The sequence below is a fragment of the Pongo pygmaeus genome, chromosome 14 (genome assembly GCF_028885625.2).
Source record: "Pongo pygmaeus isolate AG05252 chromosome 14, NHGRI_mPonPyg2-v2.0_pri, whole genome shotgun sequence".
NCBI classification, from domain to species: domain Eukaryota; kingdom Metazoa; phylum Chordata; class Mammalia; order Primates; family Hominidae; genus Pongo; species Pongo pygmaeus.
In genome coordinates, this window is record NC_072387.2 from 107786286 (window position 1) to 107792596 (window position 6311).

Here is a 6311-nt window from a genome sequence, read left to right on the forward strand (position 1 = left end):
TTACAGAGTTTGACTCTTTTTGTTGACATTTAATAACGTAACATTACTCATAGCTGCCTACCATTTCCTGATAGCCTACTATGTGCCAAGCACTGTGCTTAATGCTTTATATATGTGACTGGTAACTGACAGACTGGTAGTTTCCCATGCTATGATGCCATGAGCCCAATTATGCTGACCAGCAGAAGGTCCAGCCCCTGCCCATCTGATTCCCTCATATCCAGGAGGAATCTGTTCACTCACCCATGGCAGGAGGAGATTTTCAGGCTGTCCTGCCTGCTTCAGTCTCCTTACACCAAAACTCAAAGTGAAATGGGAGAGTTCCCTGATGCCCTCGCAGGACGTGCCACAGGGGTGTGGCTTGTCTGTTCTGCCTCCACCGCTGCTCAAACCCCTTACAGGAGGGGGAGCATGCAGGTGGGCAGGTGCAGGAGCCAGGATGAGCACTTTTGAGCTCCAGCCTCACAGTGGCATCTAGGGGTGTGTGCCTGTGACTCTTGAAGCCCCAGTGGGCATGCTACAGTGCTCTTTTAGCTCTGCCATCTGCAGATAGCTTAAGTGTTAACCATCTCAGTGTCCTCTTGGCACCCATGTATCCACACACCTACCCAGGTTCTTGTCTGGTGTCCAGGAAGAATCAAGTCACACATGGACTTGAAGAATGGTGAATGCAGGAATTTTATTGGGTGACAGAGGTGGCACTCAGTGGGATGGATGGGGGCTGGAAAGGGGATGGAGTAGGAAGATGATCTTCCTTTGGAGTTCAGCTGTCCCGTGGCCGATCTCCTCACTGACCGTCCCAAGCCAAACTCTTCTCAAAATTCAAACACTCCTTCTCTTCTCTCCTTTTCTAGTGCACCACTCTTCAGTTCCTCTGCTCTTCTGTTCATCTGTCTGTCTGCTCATCTGCTTGTGGAGCCTAGGGTTTGGGGTTTATATGGGTACAGGATAGGGAGGTCTCATGGGCCAAAAATGCAACATTTGGGTGCAAAAACAGGAATGCCTATTCCCATTTATTGCCACAGGTTTCCAGGCTTGGGGGTGGGGCCTATGCCAGGGAACTGCCCTCTTCTGCCCAGTATTTCCCTGTCTCCTGTCCATATCAAAAAGAATTTCACTCTAAGCTATACAGGGTCTTTTTTTAGGCAATTCCTCTGAGCCACTCCTCTAAGGCCAAAGTCTGCCTTCAGGAAGGCTAGGTAGGGACAAGCAGAAAATGGGACTGCCTCTCAAGGGACAAGGGCCATCTGATTCTTCTCTCTTCACTCACTCAAGGCCAAAGGCACGCACCACCACGGCCTCCACAGCCCACTTCTTTCTACCCTGTTGGTAGTTTTGTTTCAGGGCCCTCCTCACTCTGACCCTGCTCAGCATCCTCCTGAACCTTCCTGAAGACTGTTCTGAGCTTCAAATCTTAGGGACAAGAGGTTAGAGTTTTAGTCCCTTCTTTCTTAGAAGGTATAGAACTCCTCATACAAACTGTTGAAGGTTCACCCCAGCACTTTGCTTTCTAAACCCTGAGGTGGGAGGCCAATGAAGTGATTTTCCTCCCCAACTTAACCCCAGTAGTAACTCAAGTCTTCACCAAAGTGACATTTGTGGCCTCTACCAAAAGTAGCTGGCCAATATTTTAGCACCCAGTTCACCAAGCACTGCTGAGTGTGCATACCTGGTTTACTCACCTCTATCATTCCATGCTTACAGCTGAGAAAATCAAGACTCAGAGAAGTTAAGTAACTTGCCCAAGATCTCTCAGCTAGATTCTGAAACTAAGTTAATTAAATTTCACAGCCCAAGCTTGATCCAGGTGGTGGCTCCATTCTCTAAGCATCCCTTCTTTGTTTCTTTTAATGAGGTCACAGCAGTTGAATAATCGTGATGATGGAGCTTCGGAGGCCGCAACTTAGGGTAGCCCTGGCCCTACACCCTGAAAAGGTTCATCTGCATTTTCTTTTTGTAGAGTGAAAGAAGATGCAACAATGATTCCTATTTCAATTTTCTGATATGAAAAGAAATCTCTGGAATAAATCCTGCTGCTCTGGTTTTAAATTAATCTTGTATAGTCAGGAGACCACGAGTCTAAAATTGAGCACTTGGGGAGCCAGGGGTAATTTTTAGAATCACAGTGAATGACAGAGCAAACAGAGGCTCAAAGTCAGAGTCAGGCACATGTCTCTGATGAATGAGCTAGCAAAAAAATGTTGTTCTACTACAGTTCAAACCGCCAAAGTCAGATGAGACTGTTTTTAGAATATATAAAGGTTCTGCTAAGTTCATCTCAAGTTCAGCAATGTAAAAGAAGTGCTCCATTGGCAATACAATACAGAAGGATAAGCTCTGACCTTGGAGGCAGGAAAGAGGGCTTCAATCCGAGCCTGGCCTTGGGCACAGTATCTAACTTCTCTGAAGCTCAGAAGCCTCATCTATAAGACGGAGACGATGGTGCATACCTTGTTGTAAAGAGTCAAAGGCATAACATATCCCCAGTCCCAGAACAGTCCTGATACATGGAAGACACTAAGTATTCAACATTCAGATGAATGATGGGATAAAGCCCCTGATATCAATCATAGACACATTCAGTGAGGGTTAGTTCCCTTCGCTCAGTCAATGCCATGAGTGTGGTCAAGATCATCTGGGAGAGAATAAGGAATGAGAGGCAAAGGGGCCAAGAGGCACACCAGGAGACATCAGGAAGACTCAGGAGGAACTGGAAGGAGGTGGGTGGCAAGCAGGGAAGAGGGAGACAGGGGAGCCCAGAGGGAAGGGACTTATAGACAGGGAGATGTCCACAGTTAGATGCTGAAGATAAGCGCTGAAATATATCCAGATAAATCATGGATTAGGCAGTCACTGGGGACCCTGGTCAGGGTTCCAGCAGGAAACAGATGGCAGCTCCAAAGAGAGTTGAATGAGGAAATTGTACGATGCTCTGAGCAGACTCAGGGGAAAGTGGCTGGGGTGAAGTGCCCTGGGGTGGAAACAGCAGGAATCCACCCCCACCCCTAGCCTGAAGGAGTGAGTTGGGCATGTTCTTCAAGCCCCGGTGAGACTTGCATCCACAGGTGGCCATCAGTGGAGCTGGGGGCTTCAGAAGAGGAGGCAGCTATTGCCAACCCTGCCCTTCAGGAAGGGACAAGAAAGCGATACTGATGACTCTCTACTCCCTCCCTCCCATCACCTCCCCCAACGCTGCCATCTTCCACTAGAAACCAGAAATCCAGGTAGCTGCTGTCTACAGAGGTTGGCCTCCTGGGGAACACAGCATGGGGAGAAGGGTGAAAGTCAGCATATCCAGCCCCCTGGGTGAGAGCAGGCAGTTTGAGTAGTAGGGTGGTTGGGATGGGTCGGAAGAAGGGACAGCAGGCCCTCTACTCATAGTGACTCCATCAACAGCTTGAATCCCTATATACACATCTGAAAAATAAAATACAACACAATGCCACTTCTTTTAAGATAGTCTACTATTCAGAATTCCCACAAAGTCTAACTGGCCTTCCCCCAACTGGTCCAAATTGAATTGTACTGACTGTTGTCACATGGGGAGCTGCAAAGCCACACATTTCAAGACTGTCTAAAAACACCTCCATGGCTCTATCAGATGGCAGCTAGCCACGGCGCTACTTCTTTTAGAAACCGCAATTCCCAAATCTGAAAACGATTTGAGAAAGTACTACAAAAATGGCTATGTCTGCTCTGCTTCTCTCTCTGCGTCATCCTTGTGCAGAGAAAAGAACAATTTCAGCTCCTTTTGGGGATACAGATGTGCCCTGACCTACCTTCCCTCCCTGACTGGCCTGAGCTATCTTTGAAATTGGGTCTGCACTGGGGCCGGCATGTCCTCAAAAGCCTAAGCGAACCGACCATCCATTAAGGACTGAGGTATTTGGCTTTTGCTTTTCCAGCCCCTCCCATCAGGCCTGTCCACCACCTCTGTCCATGCCCCTCCGACCCACACACACCTGCACACACACTCAACACACACACACCTGCACACACACCTGCATGCACATCTGCACACACACACACACACACACACAGACGCATTTCACAGCACAGTCTGCAGCCCTCTTCAATGTGGAAAGCATGAGTGCATCACTCCACCTGGAGCAGGAGCCAAGCTTCCAGGTGAAACTGGAGCTGCAACTTCTTTCCCTTCTGGATGCCACAGAGCAGAAAGCAGACTCTTGGAATCACAGATCCCAGTGCAAGAAGAGGACTTACAGTGCCTGGGCACCCTGATTAGTGCATAAACCCTCCACAGCCACTGCCTGGCTCATGGCAGCAATTCTGACAACCTCTTGCTTGGTTCACTTTCCTCCAGAACTTGTGCTTTCTGAGACCTTCAGAATGTGAAGTGCAGTGGGGAAACGGGGAGGGAAGCAGGTTAAGACCCATCCTCCCTCTCTTTAGGAATTCTACCAGTTAGCATATGGGTTGAGCCATATGGAAATGCTGTTATGCTTCAGTCAAAATGATGTTAAGATCCTCTTGTAGCTCCTCAGTGTGACGATTGGGTTTTCAGGCTCATATGTGAGATGTGCCTCCCTCAGATCTTGTTACGATGTTGGCACATTACCCATCTGATGTGAAAAAGAAGTGATGTTGAATGTTGGCATTCATATAATTCAATCTAAACCATAGAGAACCAATAGTCAAAGTACCACACTCATGAATGGGTTGGAAAATGCCCAACAATATCACTAAGACAAGGCTGTGTGGGTAAACTGGACTAGAAAAGGAGTATAATTGAGGCCTAAGTGGAGTTTCCAGTTGCCTTTCCCTAGAATGGATGATGACCATGGCTGCCAAGCACCTTTCTCTGAGGCAGACGGGGAATGGTGGTCCTCCCCAGCCAAGGGAGGGCTCATCTAGGTGTACCGGCTGGGGACACCAAAAGAGATGCTGTGAGGCAGGGAGGGAGAAGGGTTGCCCCTTTTCCTCATTATGAATCCTAAAACGTGGCCCCCCACACATTGTCCTGCATTAGCTTATGATGCAGACATTGTCTTAGTCCATTTGTGCTGCTGTAACAAAATATCTGAGACTGGGTAATTTATAGAGAACAAAAATGTATTTTCTTACAGTCCTAGAGGCTGAGAAGTTCAAGATCAAGGCACCAGCATTCACTGTCTGGTGAGGGTCATCTTACACATCAGAAGGTGGAAGAGCAAAAGGGATGATCTGTCTGTCTGGAGGCTCATTTATAAGGGCATTAATCCACCCCAACAGATCCCACCTCTTTGCAATCTTTGCACCACTACAAAGTAGAATGTGTTTCAACATGAATTTTGGAGGGGACGTCAACATTTTAAACCATAGCACACATCAAAGTAAATCTGGAAGCACAACATGGTTGTGATGGTGAATTTTATGTGTCAGTGTGACTGGGCCACAGGGTGCCCAGGTGAAATATGATTTTTGGCTTTGTCTGGGAGGGTGTTTCTGGATGAGATTAGCATTTGAATTGGTGTACTCAGTAAAGTACATGGCGCTCCTTCATGTGAGTGAGCCTCATCAAATTCTTTGAAGACCTGAATAGAACAAATGTCAGAGAAAGGAAAAAACATTTGCTGCCCCCTTTTCTTGAGCTAGGACATCTCATCTCATCTTCTCCTACCCTCAGGCTGGGATTTATACCATCAGCTTCCCTAGTTGTCAGGCCTTCGGACGTCAGACTGAATTATACCATTGGCTTTCCCAGGTATCCAACTTGCAGACAGCAGATAATGGGACTTCTTAACCTCCACAATCATGTGAGTCAGTTCCTCATAACAAATCTCCTTTTAGATGGATAAATAGATGATGGATGGATGGATGGTGAAGGGATGGATAGATAGATAGATAGATAGATAGATAGATAGATAGACAGATAGATAGAGTAGGGGTAGAGACAGATATCCCCTATTGGTTCTGTTTCTTTGAAGAACCATAACTAAGACAATGGTTCACCTGATGAGCACCCTAATATTTTGCTTGCTCAGGCTATTTGTGGCTCCCAATAACATAAGCAGAACCGAGACATTCCCATAGTCCCAGGGGAGACTCAGGAGGCAGCTAAATTCAAAGAATCATAGGGCCTGCCACACTGAAGTGAAAAATAATCAACACCAGAGGCTTGGGGTGGCCTCCTTTACCAGGAGCCAGGTGGACACTAATGCAGAAACCCAGAACTCACAGAGTACCAGCAAGAACCAAGGGAAGACAGGTCATCCAGTGAGGGCTAGCAGGTTCTGCCTAGCCAGGAGGAAAGATAACACATTTTTTCCCCCCAAGATTATAGAACAGGCCTTGGCCAACATGCTGGAACC

At 47.4% G+C, this 6311-nt stretch overlaps 1 non-coding gene across 1 annotated transcript; it reads left to right on the forward strand.

The window, feature by feature from the left end:
* The first annotated feature begins 4485 nt into the window (after positions 1-4485).
* Positions 4486-4589, forward strand: LOC129012010 (small nucleolar RNA U13). Its single transcript, XR_008493518.1, has one exon. It is a non-coding gene; the product is annotated as a small nucleolar RNA U13 (small nucleolar RNA).
* Positions 4590-6311: the final 1722 nt, after the last annotated feature.